Raw genomic sequence first — 22,576 nt, forward strand, 5'->3', positions numbered from 1 at the left:
GTAAGCACTACAGGCTATTGTCAATGCTACTCATTATCCACCACAACATGAAAGTAAAACCCTGTTGTTGAAGACACCACATGCTTATATCATCAATCATAGAGAAGTCAAGCTGGTGCTCAACTAGAAGCTTCACCTCTATCATTCATAGTGCTGAGAGGTATTATAGATGCTCCTGGAAGAGAAAAGTTATCATTAATCTTATCTGGCTAAGATCCCTAAGAGCTTTAATAGTGTCATTCCTAAAAGATATGCCCTGTGGAGTAATAGTGGCACAAATGTTAGGGAAGTAACAAATCACCTCTTTATTGAGTTTAAGGTTCATACCTTCCATTATTAATGAGGCCAAGAACGAGAGACTTGGGCCTTAGGTAAAACCCTCTTCTGTTATTCTGCTAAATGAATATAGTTGTGAAACAATGCTTAATGACATATTGTACAGTTCCCTATAATTAAATGTAGATACTCACTCTCAGTATTTCATAAGAATGTATTTTCAACTATCTGGCAAATCAATAAAAGCATCCACACTCCAGAGCATTTATAGAGTATATTGTTTATGTTAACATAGCCTAAAACCAGAAGTGCTGAAATAATCAGTCACACCAAAAAATACATAATCAGAAATTATCAGAAACAAGTTGAGTTTTCTAAAATTAGTTATTTAATGTATTTCTCATTCATGTATCTCTTATGGATAAGCAATGTCTTTCTATGATTATATACATATTAATAGTCTAGTATGCATAACACAATATGCCCATTTAGAAATTTAAGCATATATGGTATTTTATATGTAGATGGACATTTATGTGCTTGTTAAAATCAAATGTTCAAACTGGAAAGAAATGATTGTTGTTAGAATGAATATAGTCCTATTTATTAAAATGATGGCTCATTGATGATATTCATGAAAAGGGTAATTGCCTTATATAGCCTCTTTTATTGATTGGTTAATTTGCACATAAAACATTAAAATTTCTTGGTTATATCTCAAACTTACAAAGCCAAATAATGTCTTCTCTAGTGGAGGGACTTTAACATTCCTCATTGTGTTTAATGACCATTGATAGTAAGAGCCTGTATAATTATGCATAATCCCAGTAGTACAAACCAGCTCTGTGAGAATGCAAAACAAGATCCATAGATTGGCATAGAAAGAGTGATATTTACATTTTATTTTATATATCTGAAAAATATTTTTTCAAATACATACACTATGTTTGAGTTATGTATAGATATCATCCTGTGGTAAACTATATGCAATATGGTATCTTCTTAATACTGGTTTAACAAAATATTGTGACTGTTTCAATCCTATTATCTTATTTAAATATTATGAAAATTTATTATAATGAAATAACTAACAGGGTGGAAGTGGGGCTTTTAAAAGATTCACAGGAGACTTTGAAGGATTACTGAACCCTCCATGTTTTTACTGTCCTTTCTACAAGTATTAACAAAACAAAAGTCAAAGACTTACCATCTACAGTGTGAGTTGAATAGTTGCCAGAAGGGCCTACATACCAATATTTAAACTCCAACATTCTCTTATGTATTATATTAATATGGAGATTTGTATGTAAAATGTTATTTTATGATTATTTAAATTATTTTTAGGTAATTTCACAGATGTATGCAATGCATATTGACCACTCTCATTACTTCCTTGCTACACCAGTCAATAGCCACTTTTGTTCATAAATCTCTCTCCCACATAGGGGACTATATACTTTGTTTAAACACACATGAAGATTATCTAGGGCTATCTATGTAACTATGGGTTTGGAGCTAACTGTTGGTGCCTTGAGAGTTCGGTAGTTGGTACACAATTAAATAGAGTGGATAATCTTCTCCCAGAGTCTATTAATAGTTAATAGTTCAAGGGTAAACATATAGAACCCCATGAGATTCTTTGTTTTTATTGATTTTCTTCCCATTCTTATATTACTTCACTAGTTTTAAGAAACATACCCAATATGAAGTATTCACAATTTAGATGGATAACTTGTATATTTAAAATAAATCATGTAAAAATATGTTGAATGTCTTCTGAATTCAACCAGTTTGCCAGTCAAATATGGTTGATACAGTCATGGTGATAGACACTGTCGAGCAATTCAAGTTCCAGTCTTCATATTATTTACATTCAGAAGGAAGTGTATGAAATTGAAAAAAAATTAAAAGTGGAAGGAAGTAATAAGAATTTAAGAATTTAAGAGACTTTTCTTCTTCTTTTTTTCCCAGTCATTCTTGGTATTATCCTAGGTCTCTGAGCTATCTGAGTTAATACTCTTAGAATGTAGCCTAGCATAATCATTATCAGAGAGGCTTCATCCAACAACTGAGAGGATCAAATGCAGAAACCCTCAGGCAAATATTAGGTGGAGGTCAGGGAATCTCATGGAAGAGGAGGAAGAAGAATTGTAGGAGCCAGAGGGGTCAAGTATACCATGTGAATATGGCCCACAGAGTCAACTAAGCAGGGCTCATAGGGGATCACAGAGACTGAATCAGGGAATGAGAGAGCCTGCATGCCTCTGAGCTAGGACCTCTGCATATCTGTTATGGATGTGTACCTTGTTGTTGTGGGATTCCTGACAGTGGCATCTGGGCTTATCTCTTACTCTTTTGCCTCTTTTCCTAATGGTTTGCCTCATCCAGCCTTGATACAAGGGTTTGTGCCTAGTCTTTTAGTAATTTGTTATGCCATGTTTGGTTGATGTCCCTGGGAGGACTGCTCTTTTCGGAAGGGAACAGGAGGAGGAGTGGATATGGGGAAGAGAGAGGAGGTTGTTTTGTGGGAAGGTGTGGAGAGGAGGGAAGGTTTCTATGGTCATGATATAATATATGAAAAAAACAACAAACAAATAAGAAGGGAAAATGGAAGGAAATAAGGAAAATATTACTTAGAATTTAGCTGGGTGGTCATAGTGCACACCTTTAATCTCAACATTCTGGAGGCAGAGCTAGGCAGATCTCTGTGAGTTTGAGACCATCCTAGTCTGTTAGAATTTAGGCTTTTATACTGACCTACCTTTGGAGTTCTGACAACATACGCTGTCAGCTGCTGCCACTAAGATCACTACCTTTGCCTATTCAATATGTTCCCTTTTAAAAGGGCCCTGCCCACCTCCCATCCGTTTATCTCATTCTCTCTCCCTCTCTCTGTCTCTTCCCTCTCTCCTGTCCCCAGAGTCCAGTCTTCCTCCTCCCCTGCCCCCATTTTCCATTCCCTTTCCTCTAATTAAAAACCCTTCCGTATGACCTCTGCCACATGGTGTCTTTCTCTCTCATGCAACTTTTTAAAATTATAACAAGGAGTACAGAGAAAACTCCAGGACACCCAGGGCTACACAGAGAAACCCTGTCTCAAAAAGCAAAAACAAAAACAAAAATAGAATGTAGACAATTGTTAGAACAAAAGTACTAAATGTATTAATATTATTAATAGCTAGAAAAATCACTTCCCACACAAATCATTTTTGTATTATATCTTTCTAAATACCTAGATATTGTAAATTTATAAACTCTGTTACAAAGTTTAAATCATCATTGGGAATATTAGTCAAATAATTCACCAGTCTTAGAAATTTGATTCACATTGTCATTATTTAACTTACTTCAAGTATTTAGTAAGACCTGCTATGAACCAGACATTCTCTTGGACATGTGGTAGAGGACAAGACAGAATTTTTCTCCTCATGGGTCTTATGTAAATAATAAGTAATGATTATAGTAGACTTGTAGGTGTATAGTGCTATGGAAACTAAGTAGGGGTGCCTGAAAATAAGTTAAAGTTATTCTCCAGGATAACTAAACAAGATCAAACTCATGCCTCCCAAATCATGAAGTGATCTTAGTGTATATTAGGTCAAAGGAAAACTGGCTTCAAAGACCAGAAGTCATGTAACATACTTGGTGTTTGCAAAGGATAGGAAAAAGTTCTCTGTGGCTGGCATGAAATAAATTGGTAAGTGATAGTGTTATGGGTAGTTTGTAACGATTTAGGGATCAGGAATTTTTTTAAAAAAAATGTCTAATGTCAGGGCTGAGGGCATCAGTGTTTTCTGGTGTTTGTCCACGTGGGTTGTGCCATTGTTAGGCAATTATTGCCATTTTTAGTAGGATGGTTATCCTTCTAATTATCATTCTAATTAGTCTTTCCATCTCTGTTGCTTGTTCTCAAATTGATCTTTCCATAATGCATGCCCTTTCTTGTTATCCCCAATTTGAAATTCTATGGTGACACACCATTAAGCTTGCAAAAATGCACAGGTCTTAAGTAATACTAAAGGTTATTCATAATTTGAACTTTGCAAGACACCTAGATGTCAATCTTCTATGGGCCTTAATACTCATAGTTTACCTGAAATGCATTTCCCTATATCTTTTCATGTGTATTTTTGTTTAATTCTTTAAAATCCTGTGAATTCTATATTAATGGAAATTTCCCTTTTCTTCACTTCTGTCTAAAGTAGAAAATATGCAGTTGGCATTCTGTATATTACCACAATGTTTTTTCTCACAATAAATGCAAATTAAATTATTTTGTTTTATATTTTGATATCTGCCTTTCTAATTGTTTGAAATCCCATGCAGGAAGGGACCTTATTTAACTTGACACATCTTTATCAATACTAACTGCTAGAATATTCTAAATACTAACATAATACATTATATCTGAGATCTAATATCAGAATAGTAAAAGTATCAATTCACTGATTAGTTAACCATGTGAGGAAGGTACTTCTTTTTAGAGTAATCTTTGAGGCCTATTACAGGCTAATCTAATATACACTGAGTAACAGACACATATGTCTATGCCTAACATAGTTGAAAAGATTGGGTCTTAATGTATGCTGTTGGCCTCCAAAAATGCTTCCTTACAGTTTAAATTCTATTGCTTTCGTGAAGCCATCAATGTATTCCACAATGAATGAAACTATGTATTCAATGAGTACTATTTAAACAACAATAGAATTAGTTCATCATCTTATCTGTGTATATTGAACCCCAAACAATATTGACTACTTGTTCTCAGTGCAGCACAGTTTCAAATAGCTGAGCTTTTGATACCAATTCCTGTACTAGAAGCTATTATTTTTCCTTTTTCTGAACCATGTATTATTAGTCTTTTTCCTGATTTTAACCACTATTCATCTAATTTCTAAATTTTTCTAGATGTGGAGATTTATTGTAATTGACATACAAATGCTAAATAGATATTAGCTATATCAGATTGGAATTCAGAAATGCTCATTTTGGACATGAAAATTTGGGAGTCATCAGCATAAATAAACAATTTGGGCCATGGATGTCAATAAAATTGCCAAGGGATAAAATGTAGATAGCTAATGGGCATTGTTTTCAAACTGAACTGTTGGACCCATAAACAATTTAAAGTAGAACAGCCTACTAGATTCTAGTGGAGGTGTAATATACAAAGTATTTCTTAGCAAGAAACACCAAAGAATCAGAGTGAAGAGCATGTTATTTATGCCATTTCTACACCTGTAATTAAAATTATGAACAGACTTAAAAATCATCTAATAAGTAATAGAAGAAAATACATGAAACTGTCTCTGAAAACACTTTTAGAAAATATAGAGGGCAGAGAGAAGATATTATCAATTTATCAGAATAGGGTAAACCCATCCATTTTTTAATCCAAAATTGAAATATCATAGTTATGAGGCACTTCCAGAGGCTTAATAAATTCTTTGAGAATAAAATCAAAGCAATCTCTATTTTTATTGAAAGTATTTTTATACAATATATTATGATCAAGGGTCCCCTTCTCTTATCTCCTCTCAGGTCCTGCCCACTGTTAGTATTCAAGCATTTTTACCAGCCTGCCTTTGGAGGTTTGTCAAGATAAGCCCTCAGCTGCAGCCATTAAGAGCACCACCTGCACACTTTCACTATGTTCCCTTGTAAAAGGGCCCTGCCCACCTCCTGTCTTTATCTCTCTTCCCCTTCTCTGTCTTTCTCTTCCACTACTCTTGTCCCCAGAGACCAGCCACTCCCCCCCTCTCTGCTCCTCTCTTTCCCCCTCTCTGGTCCCTTTTCTGCCCTTCTCTCTCCTCGACCAGTAAACCTCCCATGTGAGTCCCATTGTATGGCATGACTTCTCTTCCGGAGTGTTTTAAAAACATAACTCCTACCTCCCAACCCATCCAACACTATACCTTCTTTCTTTTTCTCCTTAGATAACAATCAGGTCAACAAAATAAACAAACCAGAAAAAAAAAGACAGAGGAAAAAGACAAGCAAAATTAAGGTGCAGGAAACACATACATAATCCTTAAAAACAAAAATAGATAAGTACAAGACACACAAGGTAAAAATGCCTGAACAAAGTTCTATTTTTACACTAGGAAAATAATCTTATGAAAATCTTCAACATAAGTCTTAAAATATGTTGAAAATACAGTTTCCAGGATGAGTCCCGAGAATGAACGTGTGTGTGTGTGTGTGTGTGTGTGTGTGTGTGTGTGTGTGTGTGTGTGTGAGTGTGTGTGTGTGTACTTGCAAACACAGTTTATTTTTTAAGGAAATGAAAAAATAGATGAGAAATTTTCTCATTTCCTTGTTTGCTGAGTTTCTTTCAATTGTGAATTAATTATTATACATGTATTATTAGTCTTAGGTTATTATGTTACAGATACAGATATTTGGAACTCTGTTAATGATTTAAAAAACACAGATGTTATGATACTATTATTAATACCAACGATGTAAGGAGAAAGACTCCACATTACCATGGCCAAATTAACTAAAGCGAACAATTAAAGCAAGCTATTTTATTTCATTACAAAGGCTGTCTCTACCTATGGCAGAATTTGAGAGGTCAGCATTGGATGTGAGGAATACATGGATTTTATAGCTCAGGGGTAGGATGTTTCCAAATGGGTGATTTATTGGGCATAATAGGTATGATTACTGGAGCAAAACATCATAACATGTTAGTTCTAAGGCCCTCCTGAAACAAAGACATGGTTGCAAAGTGGGCATAACAAAGTAGTCATAATAACAAGTAGTCAAAACAAGGTAGTCATAGGTGGTCATATTACCTTTTAATATAAAGGTAGGTTGCAATATGGTTATAACAATATTGCTTTGAAACAAAAAGGCACGATTGCCATTCCTGGAACAGGAAATACAGAACCATTTGTAGTTAAGATTATAGGTGTGGCATAGCCTAGTCTCTGAAACTCAGAGGTTTAATCACAAACAGGAATGAACCTGGATTGTATTTACGATAAGATGGCTTTTAAGGCTAAGATGAAGGCAGGCTGGTTCTTCACTATCAGAAAAAGGGGCCTCTAAATCACAACATATTAAATTGTGAATCAATATCTTTTATTGTGTTTTGCGATTTTAATTACATTCTCCAAGCATCTTCTTTTTCCTCCATTTTTATTTAAATTAGAAACAAGATTGTTTTACATGTCAATCCCAGTTCGATCTCCCTTCCCTCCTTCCCTGACCCCCATTAACACCCTACCTATCACACACCATTTCTGCTCTCCAGGGAGAGTGAGGTCTTCCATGGGGATTCTTCAGAGTCTGTCACATCCTTTGGGATGGGCCTAGGCCCTCCCCCGTATGTCTAGTCTACGGGAGTATCCCTCTATGTGAAATGGCTACCCATATCCCATTCCTATGCTAGGGATAAGTACTGATCTACTCCAAGAGGCCCCATAGATTTCCAAGGCCTCCTCACTGACACCCACAATCACTGGGTCTGGATCAGTTCCATGCAGGTTTCCCAGTGATCAGTCTGGGGGCCAAGAGCTCCCTCTTGTTCAGGTCAGCTAATTCTATGGGTTTCACCAGCCTAGTGTTGTTCCCTTTGCTCTTCAATCCTTCTCTGCAACTAGATTCCAGTTCAGTTCAGTATTTAGCTGTTGGTATCTGCTTCTTCTTCCCCCAGCTGCTAGACGAAGGCTCTAGGATGGCATATAAATTAGTCGCCAATCTCGTTATCAGGGGAGGGCATTTAAGGTATACTCTCCTCTGTTGCTTAGATTGTTAGTTGGTGTCATCCTTGTAGATCTATGGACATTTCCCTAGTGCCTGATTTCTCTTTAAACCTATACTGGCTCCCTCTCTGATGGTATCTCTTATTTTTCTCTCCTCTATTCTTCCCCCTACACAAACTTCCTGCTCCTTTATGTCCTCCTCACTCCTCCTCTTCTCCCCCTCTCATTCTCCTAGCTCCCTCTCCCCTCCCTCCATGCTCCCAATTTGCTCAGGAGACCTTGTCCCTTTCCCCTTCTCTAGGAGACTTTATAAGTCTATCTTAAGAGTCCTTCTTGTTGCCTAACTTCTCTAGTGATGTGGATTGTAGGTTGGTAATCCTTTGTTCTATGTGTAAAACCCATATATGAGTGAGTACATACCATGTTTGTCTTTTTGTGCCTGCGTTACCTTGCCCAGAACGGTTTCTTCCAGTTCCAAACATTTGCCTGTGAATTTCAAGATCCCATTGTTTTTTTTATGCTGAGTAGTATTCCATTGTGTAAATATAACACATTTTCTATATCCATTCTTCAGTTCAGGGACATCTTGGTTGCTTTCAGGATCTGGCTATTACAAATAATGCTGCTATGAACATAGTTGAACAGATGTCTTTGTTCTATGACGTGCTTCTTTTGGGTATATGCCTAAGAGTGGAATTGCCATATCTGTTGTAGACTGATTCCCATTTTTCTGAGCAACTGCCATACTGATTTCCAAAGTGGTCTTACAATTTGGCACTCCCACCAGCAGTGGAGTAGTGTTCCTTTTTCTCCACATCCTCTCCAGCATAGATTGTCATTAGTGTTTTTGATTTTATCCATTCCAGCCATTGTAATATGGTATCTTAGAGTTGTTTTGATTTGCATTTCCCTGATGGCTAAGGATGTTGAGCACTTTATTATGTGTTTTTCAGCCATTTTAGATTCCTCTGTTGAGGATTGTCTATTTAGTTCTGTACCCACTTTTTAATTGGATTATTTTGTGTTTTGGAAACAAGCTACTTGACTTCTTTGTAAATTTTGGAAATGAACCCTCTGTTGGATATGGGATTGGAGAAGAGAAAGTGGAAAGTGGGAAGTACCCACTTGAATATCTTTTCCCATTCTGTGGGCTCCTATTTTGTCTTGCTGACTGTGTCCTTTGCCTTACAGAAGCTCCTCAGTTTCAGGAGGTCCCATTTATTAATTGCTTTCAAGGGTACTTCCCACTTTCTCTTCTACGAGGTTCAGTGTGACTGGATTTATGTTGAGTTCTTTCATCCATTTGGACTTAAGTTTTGTGCATGGTGATAGATGTGGATCTATCTGCAGTCTTCTACAAGATGAGTCCATTTATGCTAACACTATTTGTTGAAGATGCTTTCTTTTTTCCATTTCATAACTTTAACTATAGTCTTCAAGCATCTTCTTGGCAATAGTTTTCTATATTTTCTTGTTTCCACATACTCTTCTGTTCTCAGGGTAGGCAAATTTTAGTCACTGTAACAATTTTCATTGGTTTCACAAAGCTTCTTTCGGTTAACAACAAACATACAGCTATGATATGCTTATGTTTGTTCTTCTCTCTCATCCCTATTATTTGCCATCAAATCTCATTAGCAAATTCTATTGTGTCATTATCTCTTGATCCTTGAAGACACCTGTGAAGTCAAATCATATTGACTTGTTCCTCATTGGCATATTTCTCTTTTGTATTTTGGATTGTTTCCTGTCTTTGAAGTCATTGATTTAGAGGAAAGAATGGACAAAATGTGGAAGACAGAGAAAGAGAGAGACATCAAGAACTTTCATGTTAAGTGTTATCAATTACTGTTTCTTAGAGTTATTTTAAGCATCAGATTCAGCTGTCTTTTTCAATCTTGTCAAATGTATTGCTTTTTTTCTTTGGCATTGTAACATTTCTCTGGGTACTGCTTTGTTGTTGTATGACCTGCTTCTTTGTTTGTCATGTTTACACTTATTTCATATGGTCATCACTTGTTCTTTTATATCTTCTTCTTTTTACTTTGGTATTTGCAATATATATATATAGCCAACATTAAACAAGACTGTATTCCAGTTCATTCTTCTAAAATACATAATTATTGTGATATTGACTGCTATGCAGACATACACAAGACATACACATTCCACTATGCCAATTATCACTCAGCCCTTTATCTAAAAATTCTGAAGGCTACACCAATTGATCTTTCTTTTGTTTTAAATTCAATTACAAACATCTTAAGATAACTTCTCAAATATTACACTCTTACAAAGTGATTATAATTGTGTTGAAATATGAACTTCAATCACTTCTAGTTATTTGTAGCCTTTATATCCTTTTCTGGAACACATGAGAAGCTCTTTTTCATAATATAGAATCCCTCATTTGCCATTGAACTTTGTTTCTTGGATTCTTTTTTACAAAATAAATGGTTTCATTATGTCATTTTAATGCATATATGCCATATACTTTGATCATATTCACCCACATTAAACTTTCTAGTCATCCTTCTTCTCCAACTGGTTCCTTTTATTCCTCTTTCCAAACAGTACACATTGTATTTTCATATCTTGGAAAAATTTAAATCTAAGGTTGGTGGATGGTGGTGCATGCTTTTAATCCCTGCACTTGGGAGACAGAGGCAGGTGGATCTCTGTGAGTTCAAGACCAGCCTGTACTATGAGAGTTAGTTCCAGAACAACCTCCAAAGCCACAGTGAAACCCTGTCTTGAAAAACAAATAAAATAAAATAAAAAATCTAAATCTATGTTGTACACATGGAAGGAAATGTGCAATATTTTTGCTTCTGAATATGATTTATTTTATTGAACATGACAATCTCCTATTCTACCCTTTTTTCCCAGATATGACATAAATTGATTCTTTTTGTTCTTTCTCTGCTTATTTTCTACCAAGTATTTCTCTCATAACTTTAAACCTACCCCCTGCAACTGTACCGGAGTAGCCTATATCTGCTTTGTTGGTGTGCTATTTTTCCCTTGTCTTCCCCAGGAAGTATTTCTTGCCCTCATTCTTTTTCCTTTTGCATGCTGGACCCTAAAAATAACCCAGTTGTGTTTGCTTTTCTTTTCCTATGAAATGTCCTTGGTCATTTAGCTTTTATTTTTGCTAGTTAGTCTGTTATAAGACGACATTACTCTATCTGTACCTCTAAACTAAAGGCAAGTTTTCCAACTTCTCTTTTCTTAAATAGTCTAGTGAGAGTTATATAGTATTTTTTGTTGTCATCCATATAGCTGCAGAATTATTTCTCTTTAACTTAACAAAAATATAATGGCAGGTGGTCAACAAGCTTCAAACTTTGTCAGATTTCTCATTAATAATTTCTTACTGCATCCCAAGTTTGCAAATATCTCCAATGTTTACTGAGCTGCTTTGTATTTCACTATAATTTCAAAACCAATGTTTTAATCTTTCTCTTTAGATTCTTAAATATTGATCAACCTTTTCTTTGTTCTTGTATATTACCTAAAATATTTTGTTTGAAACTTATAGCAAGTATTTTTACTTATCATCATTTGAATGGCTGCAAAGGTTTGCTGTGAATTTATTGTAATTGTACTAATAAGAAGAATTCAGTCTTATTTGTTGTTAGACTAAGTTTTCCATCCAAACAACATATATATTTTTAATATTATGGAAAATTAAGCTATAACATTAGTTGGGAAGATTAATTGAAATCATGAGAGGCTTTTGAAAAGCTAAATTATCATTGTTACCTGAAAAATGTATGAACTCTATACTATATAGTGTGACTAACATAAGTAGAATAAATTAATTGGAGGTCTTATTTGTTATTGTGAGATAAAGAAATTGAAGTTGAAAATAATCAGGCTATTCCAGATATCATAGCAGAAAGACATGTTAAGAAGGCTAGTGGAGCCGGGCGTTGGTGGCACATGCCTTTAATCCCAGCACTTGGGAGACAGAAGCAGGCAGATCACTGTGAGTTCAAGGCATGCTGGCTCCAAAGCTACACAGAGAAACCCTGTCTCAAAAAAAAAAAACAAAAAAAAAGAAGAAGAAGGAGGCTAGTGGAGAAGGTTTGTAGCTGGTTGACTACCAGAAATGCAAGGGGAATAAAAATGACAGAAAATTTCTTAGTCTGGATATCCAGGATGATGTTGATGTGATATTGAAAGAGAAAGTTGCCTAGCTTAATAAGTAAAATAAAAAGAAACTTCAAAATTCACAGGAAAATGAATTATTTTATTTGAAAATAATATGGTAGAATTCTATTAGACATTTCCCTTAGTTGAGATGAGGATGAGTCTGGAAATAATGTGTAAAAATTAGAGATTCATCAAGGCATCACATTTGGAAGATGTTATGTGACTCACTTCTTCAAGTCCAATGGCTACACTGCTGTGATCAAAGTACCAGTGCTCAGGAAACATTCACAGATAAAATACAACACTTGGTCATTACGGTCATAATTTGGAATAGATTTTCTCAAGAAAAGTGATTAATGTTTCCAAATATTAAGATAAGGACAATGAAAATTCTGTTTTATATTCTTCTGGTGATGTACAATAATTTATAAAATTTAAATCTTTTGTCAATTAAAATGCAACGACAATTGCCTGTTTTGTGTCTACTCACCAAAGATAGCCTTTATTGTATAACCTTTCATCTTAGACTCTCAAAAGTCTTCTATTGTTTATATGACATCTTTCTAAAAAACAGAGAAGACTCATTTAAAATAAATCTTTTCACTCTAGGAATAATATACATAATCCTTATTCAATGAGGTAGATTTCTGTTTTGTTTTGTTTGTTTAGAGGATCACTGGGATTCATCAGCATCTCATTATCTCCTGCATGGAAGGAACACTAGATATTCAATTAGAAATGGAGACAGAGCATAAGTTTAATACCATTTTCACTTTAATAAGAATAAATACTACAATGTAGTAGGGCACATCCAATGTTTTAGAACCCATAAATTCATAAACATACTACCAAAAGGTGCCTCGTTATTCATCATTGAGCAGCACTAGGCGCCCAACTCATTACCAAGGAGAGAAAACAATGAAAAGAAGCATTTATTTGTTTTGCATTTTTCTTGGTCAACCACGTTTTATGTTAATCATATTGATGGTATTGCCTGAGTGCAATCTAGGGTCTGAACCAAATTATATATGTATTTTAGCACTGAGCCACTTTGCAGATTCCAGGAAAACTCCTTTTTGAAGAATAATTACACATAGCAAGTACTATGGTGAATATTTTTCATAACCCATAATAGAATGATCATCAAGCCATTGAATTAAAGATTCCTGTGGCCTTAAATATGGAGAAGATCTGTATCCTTCTTAAATATTAATATTGACAACACAAAGCTAAAGTCAGAAACCATATGAAGCCTTTCACATAGGAAGTATTTTTAAATTCTAATTGCATATATTTTAATGTGTATATTTGTGTGCCACATATATATTTTGTGCTCATGGAGATCAGAAAAGAGAACTTATTCCCTGGAACAAGAGTTATTGACAAGTGTCAGCCTCCAGGTGGTTGTTGGAAATTGAACTCAAGTCCTCTACAAGAGAAGCAAGTGCTCTTAACTGATGAGCCCTTTTCCCAATCCTTAATTTTTGTTTTTACTTTAAAACTTTTAACTGTATGTGGTCATTGCACATGGCACTGCATTACATCAGGTAAATTTCATGGAAGCATTTGTTGTATCTCCTGTTTCTCTTCCTTTTAAAATTATTTTCCTTAAAGACTTAAATTAGAAGCAGATACCCACAGCTGAACACTGAACCAAACTGGAATCCAGTTGCAGAGAAGGAGGAATGATGAGCAAAGGAGTCAAGACCAGGCTGGTGAAACCCATAGAAACAGATGATCTGAACAAGAGGGAGCTCTTGGCCCTCAGACTGATCACTGGGAAACCAGCATGGAATTGATCCAGACCCCATAAAAGTGGGTGTCAGAGAGGAGACCTCAGAAATATATGGGGCCTCTTGTAGTAGATCAGTACTTATCCCTAGCATAGGAATGGACTTTGGGAGCCCATTTCACATAGAGGGATACTCCCTCAGCCTAGAGACATGGGGGAGGGCCTAGGCCCTATCCTGAAGGATATGACAGACTCTGAAGACCCCCATGGAAGGCCTCACTCTCCCTGGGGAGCAGACATGGTATTAGGTAGGTAGGGTGTTAGTGCGGGTCAGGGGAAGAGGGGAGGGAGAGGGAACTGGGATTGACATGTAAAACAATCTTGTTTCCAACTTAAAGAAAAAATAAAATAAAATAATATTTCTCGGACTCAAATTTTTACAGTATTTTCTGAATTTTTAGAGGGAAACATTTTTTTTATTTAAGCCCAGATGAGCTACTGATAGTCTTCTGCAGCAAATAGAGGCTTTTTTTTTATTTACATCTTTATTTTTCAGTTGAGAATTTCATAGAATGTGTTTTGATAATATTCACTCTCCATTCCTGTTCTAGTTCTTCTATGATATATCTTTACTTCTGCAACCTCACAAATTTCTTGTCTACTTATTTTTTTGAGACAAGGTTTCTCTCTGGCTTTGGAGTCTATCTTGGGAACTAGCTCATATAGACCAAGCTGGTCTCAAACTCACAGTGTTCCTCCTGCCTCTGCCTCCCAAGTGCTGGTATTAAAGGCATGCCCCACCACTGCCTGGCTAAAGGTTGTGTGTGCCAGTTGCCTTGCTTTTCTTCTCTCCTCTCCTCTCCTCTCCTCTCCTCTCCTCTCCTCTCCTCTCCTCTCCTCCCCTCCCGTCCCCTCCCCTTCCTTTCCCTCCCCTCCCCTTCCTTTCCCTTCCCTTTCCTTCCCTTCCCTTCCCTTTCCTTCTCTTCCTTTCCTTCCTTCATTCCTTCCTTTCTTTGGTCTTTTTTTTTCTGAGCTGAATATCCAACTCAGTGCCTTGTGCTTGCTGGGCAAGGGCTCTACTACTGAGCTAAATCCCCAACACCTTGTATGCTATTTTTGTGGTTTTTATTAAATACTTCAATTTCAATTCATTCTTCTTATATTTTCCTGGATAGGGACCCATCCAGAGAGGTATGTTTAATTTATAATGGGCCACATCCTTAAAATAGATTGTCCTTCTCTTGGGTGTTATCAATTACCATTATCTCCTTCCCTAAGGATCACAATTCATGCCTACTTCCAACTTCCATATTGGGATTTTGTTTGGCCTGATCTTGCTTAGTTCTTGTGTATCCAATAATAACCTTCTTGAGCTCACTTTTGAAATTACCCTGCTGTGCCTGAAAAACAGTTTCAGTGTAGTCATCCATCACCTCTTATTCTTATGATCATTCTGCTCTTGCTTCCATGATGATCCCTAAGCCTTGGGAGGAGGAAGTGAGATGCAGATGTGTAAATTAGGTGTGAACACCCCATCTTCTCTTCTCTGTATGTGGACTACTTCTGGTTCTCTGTATTAGTTGTCATATACTAAAAAAGGAAGCTTTTCTGATGAGGCTTGAGAGCTGCCAAAAGTTGTCAGAGGGAAACATTTTTTGTTTGTGTTGTAAATTCCATTTCTTTTATGCCCAGTTCAGTTAGGAGGTCTGGGCAATCTATGGGGCCTCTGGTAGTAGATCCATATTTATCCGTAGCATACAAATGGACTTTGGGAGCCCTTTACACATAGAGGGATACTCTCTCAGACTAGAAATATGAGGGAGGGCCTAGGCCCTGCTCCAAATGATATGACAGACTTGAAGATCCCCCAGTGGAAGGCCTTACCCTCCCTGGGGAGCAGAAAGGGGACTGGATAGGGTGTTAGTGGGGGCCAGGGAAGGAGAGGAGGGAGAGGGAACTGGGATTGACATGTAAAACAATATTGTTTCTAATTTAAATAAAAAAGAAAAATATGCCCACTTCATATGGCTTAATATCAGTTTAGTTTTCATTATTTAGTGAGAATCTCAGCTAAAATACTATATCCATGGGATATTAGTGTAATCAGTCATTAGTGTCAGAAATGACTAATCATTGGAAATTAACCTTCAACATATAATATCTTTGAGCAATTATCTAGTTCTAGATCATGCTTACTTTTAAAACATACTTATTTTTACTTTTTGAAATTTTCATAAATGTATACAATGTACATTGATCACAAAAACTTTCTACTTCCCCCTCCTACTCTCCCAGGATTCTCTGATCACATCTCTCTTTTCCAATCTCATGTCCTTGTTTTAATATTTTTATTAATTTATCTTTAGCCTATTAGATTTAATTAATGCTGTCCACAGGCACATAGGTGTTGGGTCATTCAGAAGGGCATGGACAACCTTCTAGTACCCCCAACCTCAAACATATGTTACTACCCCTCCCAGCAGCCATAAATTCACAATTGCTCCTTAGTTGGGGGTGGGGCTTTGGGAACCCTTCCTCTCTCCATGCTGCAGGTAACTATAGCTTATTATAGACGTAAGAGTGCAGTAACAATGGCACATTCAGAAAACATTTTATATACCTCCTTCCCATTCTCCAGGTCTTATATTCTTTCCACTCTTATAAATGTTTCCACAACTTCTGAGGAGAAATTATAAGATGTCCCATCACACTTGCTTATTCTCATCACTTTGAAATTTGTGATTATCTGTGATATTCACTATCCTCTGTAATAGAAGCACTTTTTTTTACAAAAATTTAAAACAATTCAAGTGTGTGTATATAAACGTAAAAATTGAGAAGGCATTTTGACAATATGATCATTTAGAAAAAAACCAATAGATTCTTCTCTATGGTCTATGATTTTGTTAGCTATGAGCTTTGGCCATGTTTACAGTTTCAGATTTGAATTCTTTCCTATGAAGCTAGCCTCAAATCCAGTTTAGAGAGCAGTTGGTCACCTGCATAAACAGTCTTGCCACCATCAATGGGCACAATTTTCCTGGCAAGTTGGTATTGTAGCATTACTGGCTCAGCACCATATGAGACCACTGATGTCTTTGATACCACAGCAGTCTGCATAACACCTTCCAGCACTTTGGAAACTAGACAGCCCAGAGTTTAGAGTCCTGATTATTATTTTCTGTATTGCAACCAAAGTGTGTATCTTTAGCAATAGGGCCTTGCCATCTAGTTAAGATGGGCAATCAAGAGCAATGAAAATAGGCTATATCATTTTGGCTACCTCTGAACTTCCCTGGCCAAGAACTAACAAGGAGGTAATCCATGCCACAGACTTATATTTTCATTTCATAACATATGTTTTCTGAAATCAGCAGTGATCTAAAATGTGTAGTACCTCCGTTCAAATTCCTTTTTTATAATTATATTTTTAATTGGCTTACAAATTAGAGAGGCTTTGTAAGGATTCATCATATTTTATATTTTCCTTGTTCCTTTTTTTAGTTAAAATTAGGAACAAGCTTGCTTCACATGTCAATCCCTTCTTCCTCTCCCTCCTCCACCCCAACCCTCCCCCCTCCCCCCTCCACTCCCCATGGAGTGTAGTGCCCTCTACTAGGGCTCCGCAAATTCCACAATATCATTCTGGACCAGGCCTAGGCCCTCCACCATGTGTCGAGGCCAAGAGAGCATCCCTTCACCTGGGATGGGCTCTCAAAGTCCCTTCTTACACCAGGGAAAAATACTCATCCACTACCAGAGGCCCCATAGAGTGCCGAGGCCTCCTTGTTGATATCCACATTCAGGGGTCTGGATCAGTCCCATGATGGCCTCCCAGACAGCAGTCTGGAGCTCAAGTGCTCCCACTTGTTCAGGCCAGCTGTTTCTGTGGGATTCACCAGCCTGGTTCTGACCCCTTTGATTTTTGTTCCTCCCTCTCTGGAACTGGGTTCTAGGGTTCAGTTCAGTGTTTACCTGTGGGCGCCTACCTCTGCTTCCATCAGTCACTAGATGAGAGCTCTAGGATGGCAAATAAAGTAGTCCTCAGTTTCATTATAGCGGAAGGGCACTTAGGGTAGCCTTTCCACCATTGCTGAGATTGTCAGTTGGTGTCATCCTTGTAGATCTCTGGAAATCTCCCTAGTGCAAGATCTCTCCTTGGACCTATATTGGCTCCCTCTGTTATGATCTTTCTCATTCTGCTCTCCTCTATTCTTCCCCCCGCCCCGACTCAAGCTTCTTGCTCCTTCATTTCCTCCTCTCCCCTCCTCTCCTCCTCCTCTCATTCTGGCAGCTCCCTCTTCCCTACCCTCATGCTCCCAATTAGCTCAGGAGATCCTGCCCATTCCCATTCTCCCAGTTGCATGCATTTTACTTTTAGAGTACTTCTTGTTGGGTAGTTCCTTTGGTAAAGAGGATTATAGGCTCATGATACTTTGATCTACGTCTAAAATTCATATAGGAGTGATACATACCACGTTTGTCTTTTTGTACCTGCGTTACCTTGCCCAGAACGGTTTCTTCTAGTTCCAAATATTTGCCTGTGAATTTCAAGATTCCATTGTTTTTCTTCTGCTGAGTAGTACTCTATTGTATAAATGTACCACATTTTCTCTACCCATTCTTCAGTTGAGGGGCATCTAGGTTGCTTCCAGGTTCTGGCTATTACAAACAACGTTGCTATGAACATGGTTGAACATATGTCCTTGCTGTATGAACGTGAATTATTTAGGTATATGCCCAAGAGAAGAATTGCTGGATCTTGAGGTAGACTGATTCCCATTTTCTTGAACAACCGCCATACTAATTTCCAAACTGGTCTTACAGGATTGCACTCCCACCAGCAGTGGAGGAGTGTTCCTTTTTCTCCACATCCTCTCCAGCATAGATTGTCATTGTTTTTATTTATTTATTTATTTTAGGTTCCTTTGTTGAGAATTCTCTATTTAGTTCTGCATACTGCTTTTTTAATTTCATTGATTGGTGTTTTGGTGGCTTGCTTCTTGAGTTCATTGTATGTTTTGGAAATCAGCCCTCAGTCAGATGTAGGTTTGGTGAATATCTTTTCCCATTTTGGGGGCTGTTGTTTTGTCTTACTGACTGTGTCCATTGCCTTACAGAAGCTTCTCAGTTTCAGGAGGTCCCATTTATTAATTTTAGATCTCAATGTCTGTGCTACTGGTGTTATGCTCAGGAAGTGGTCTCCTGTACCAATACATTCAAGGGTATCTCCCACTTTATCTTTTAGAAGTTTCAGTGTGACTGAATTTATGTTGAGATCTTTGATACATTTGACTTAAGTTTTGTGCATGGTGACAGGTATGGATTTATCTGCAATCCTCTGCATGTCTGAGTACAGTTGTGCCAGCACCAATTGTTGAAGATGCTATCTTTTTTTTCCATTGTATAGATTTAGCATCAGGTGTTCATAGGTGTATGAGTTAATATTCAGGTTTTCAATTCAATTCCATTGATCTATCTGTCTATTTTTGTGCCAACACAAAGCTGTTTTCAAGACTATGTATCTATAATAGAGCTTGAAGTCAGTGATGGTGATGGCCCCCAGAGGTTCCTGTATTCTACAGGGTTGTTTTGGCTATCCTGGGTTTTTTGTTTTTCCATATAAAGTTGAGTATTCTTTCAAGTTCTGTGAAGAACTGTGTTGAGAGTTTGATGGGGATTGCATTGAATCTATCAGATTGCTTTTGGCAAGATTGCCATTTTTACTATGTTGATTCTATCTATCCAAGAGCATGGGAGATCTTTCCATTTTCTTGTATTTTCTTTAATTTCTTTCTTTAAAGATTAAAGGTTCTTACTCTGCAGGTCATTAACTTTTTTGGTTAGCATTACCCCAAGATATTTTATGTAATTTGTGGATATTGTGAAGGGTGATATTTCTCTGATTTCTTTCACTTTTCTCTTATTGTCTGTATACAGTAGGGCTATTGTTTTTTTTGTTGTTTTTTTTGTTTTTTTTTTTTGAGTTAATCTTGTATCCTGCCACTTTGCTGAAGGTGTTTATCAGCTGTAGAAGCTCCCTGGTAGAGTTTTTCTGGAGTCACTTATGTAGACTATCATATCATCTGCAAATAGTGAAATTTTGACTTCTTTCTTTCCATTTTTTATCCCCTTGATCTCCTTCTGTTGTCCTGTTGCTTTATCTAGAACTTCAAGTAGAATATTGAAGAGATATGGATACAGTGGACAGCCTTGTCTTGTTCCTGATTTTACAGTAATTGCTTTGAGTTTCTCTCCATTTAGTTTGATATTGGCTGCTGTTGGTTTGCTGTATATTGCTTTTTTCATATTAAGATATATTCCTGTTATTCCTGTTCTCTCCAAGATCTTTATCTTGAAAATATGCTGGATTTTGTCAAAGGATTTTTCAGCATCTAGTGAGATGATCATGTGGTTTTCCTCTTTAGTTTGTTTATATGGTGGATTACATTGATGGATGTTCATATGTTGAACCATGCATGCATCCCTGGGTCAAAGCCTACTGGATCATAATGGATGATTTCTCTGATGTGTTCTTGGATTCACCAATATTTTGTTGTGTATTTTTGCATCAGTGTTCTTGAGGGATATTGGTCTGTGGTTCTCTTTTTTAGTTGTATCTTTGTGTGGCTTGGGTATCAAAGTAATTGTATATTGGTAAAAAGAGTTTGACAATGTCCCTTTTGCTTCTATTGTGTGGAACAATTTGAGGAGTACTTGTATTATCTCTTGTTTGAATCTCTGTAGAATTCTTCAATGAAGCCATCTGGCCCTGTGCTTTTTTTGGTTGGGAGACTTTTGATGACTGCTTCTATTTCATTAGGGGTTATAGGTCCACTTAAATTGCTGACCTGTTCTTGGTTTAATTTTGTTAAGTGATATGTATCCAGAAAATTCTCCATTTCCTTTAGATTTTTGAATTTTGTGGAGTAAAGGTTTTCAAAGTATGAACTGATGATTCTCTGGATGTCCTTATGTCTTTTGTTATATCCCCATTTCATTTCTGATTTTGTTAATTATCATGGTCTCTCTCTGCCTTTTGGTTAGTTTGGATAGAGGTTTGTCTATCTTGTTGATCTTCTCAAAGAACCAACTCTTTGTTTCATTGATTCTTTGTAATGTTTTCCTGGTTTCTAATTTATTAATTTCAGCACTCCATTTAATTATTTCCTGGCATCTACTCCTCTGTGGTGAGTTAGCTTCTTTTTGTTCTAAAGCTTTCATTTGTTCTGTCAATTCTCTGGTGTGGCTATTTTCCAGTTTCTTCATGTAGACACTCAGTGCTATGAACTTTCCTCTTAGCACTGCTTTCAGAGTGTCCCATAAGTTTGGTTATGTTGTGTCTACATTCACATTAAACTCTTGGAAGTCTTTAATTCCTTTTTTAATTTCTTTCTTGACCCAAGAATGGTGCAATTGCATGTTATTCAATTTCCATGGGTTTGTAGGTTTTCTGCAATTTGCATTGCCGTTGAATTCTAATCTTAAAGCATGGTGGTCTGATATGATACAGGGGGTTAATTTAATTTTTTTGTATCTGTGGAGGTTTGCTATGTTGCCAAGTATGTGGTCAATTTTAGAGAAGGTTCCATGTGGGACTAAGAAGAAGGTATATTCTTTTGTGTTTGGATGGAATGTTCCATAGATGGCTGTTAATCCCAATTGTGTCATAACTTCTGTTAGATCCTTTGTTTCTTTTTTAAATTTCAGTCTGGTGGTCCTGTCTAGTGGTGATATTGGGGTGTTGAAGTCTCCCAATGTAAGTGTGTGGGGTCATATGTGTGGTTTGATCTTTAGTAATGTTTCTTTTACCAATGTGGGTGCTTTTGTATTTGGGGCATAGATGTTCAGGATTGAGACTTAATCTTAATGGACTTCTCCTGTGGTGAGTATGAAATGCCCTTCTTCATCTCTTTGGATGATTTTAGTTTGAAGTCTAATTTGTTAGATATTAGGATTGCTACACCAGCTTGTTTCTTGTGTCCATTTGATTGTAAAGTCTTTTCCCAACCCTTTATTCTTAGGTAACACCTGTCTTTGAATTTGAGGTGTGTTTCTTGTATGCAGCAGAAGGATGGGTTCTGTGTTTGTATCCATTCTGTTAGCCTGTATCTTTTTATAGGCAGGTTAAGACCATTGAAATTGAGGGATATTAATGTTCTTGTTTGTTTTGTATTTATTGTTGGGAGTTTCATTGTTTGTGGATTTTTCCCTCCTGTTTCTTTTCGTATTTTGTAAAGTTGGATTATCTATTGCCTATGTTTTTGTGAGTGTAGTTATCTTTGTTGGTTTGGAGTTCTCCATCCAGAACATTGTGTATTGCTGGATTTGTGGATATGTATTGTTTAAATCTGGTTCTGTTATGGAATATCTTGTTTTCTCCATCTATTGTGATTGAAAGCTTTGCTGGGTACAGAGGTCTGGCTTGGCATCCATGTTCCCTTAGTGTTTGAAGGACATCTACCCAGGACCTTCTGGTTTTCAAATTTTCCATTTAGAAGTCAGGTGTGATTCTGATAGGTTTGCCTTAATATGTTACTTGACCTTTTTCCTTTGATGCTCTTAATATTTTCTCTTTATTTTGTAAGTTTCGTGTTTTGATTGTTCTGTGTCAAGGGGACTTCTTTTTGTGTTCCAGTCTATTTGGTGTCGTTTAAGCTTCTTGTACTTTCATAGGCATATCCTTCTGTAGGTTGGG

This window comes from Cricetulus griseus, chromosome X (genome assembly GCF_003668045.3).
Source record: "Cricetulus griseus strain 17A/GY chromosome X, alternate assembly CriGri-PICRH-1.0, whole genome shotgun sequence".
Taxonomy (NCBI): Eukaryota; Metazoa; Chordata; class Mammalia; order Rodentia; family Cricetidae; genus Cricetulus; species Cricetulus griseus.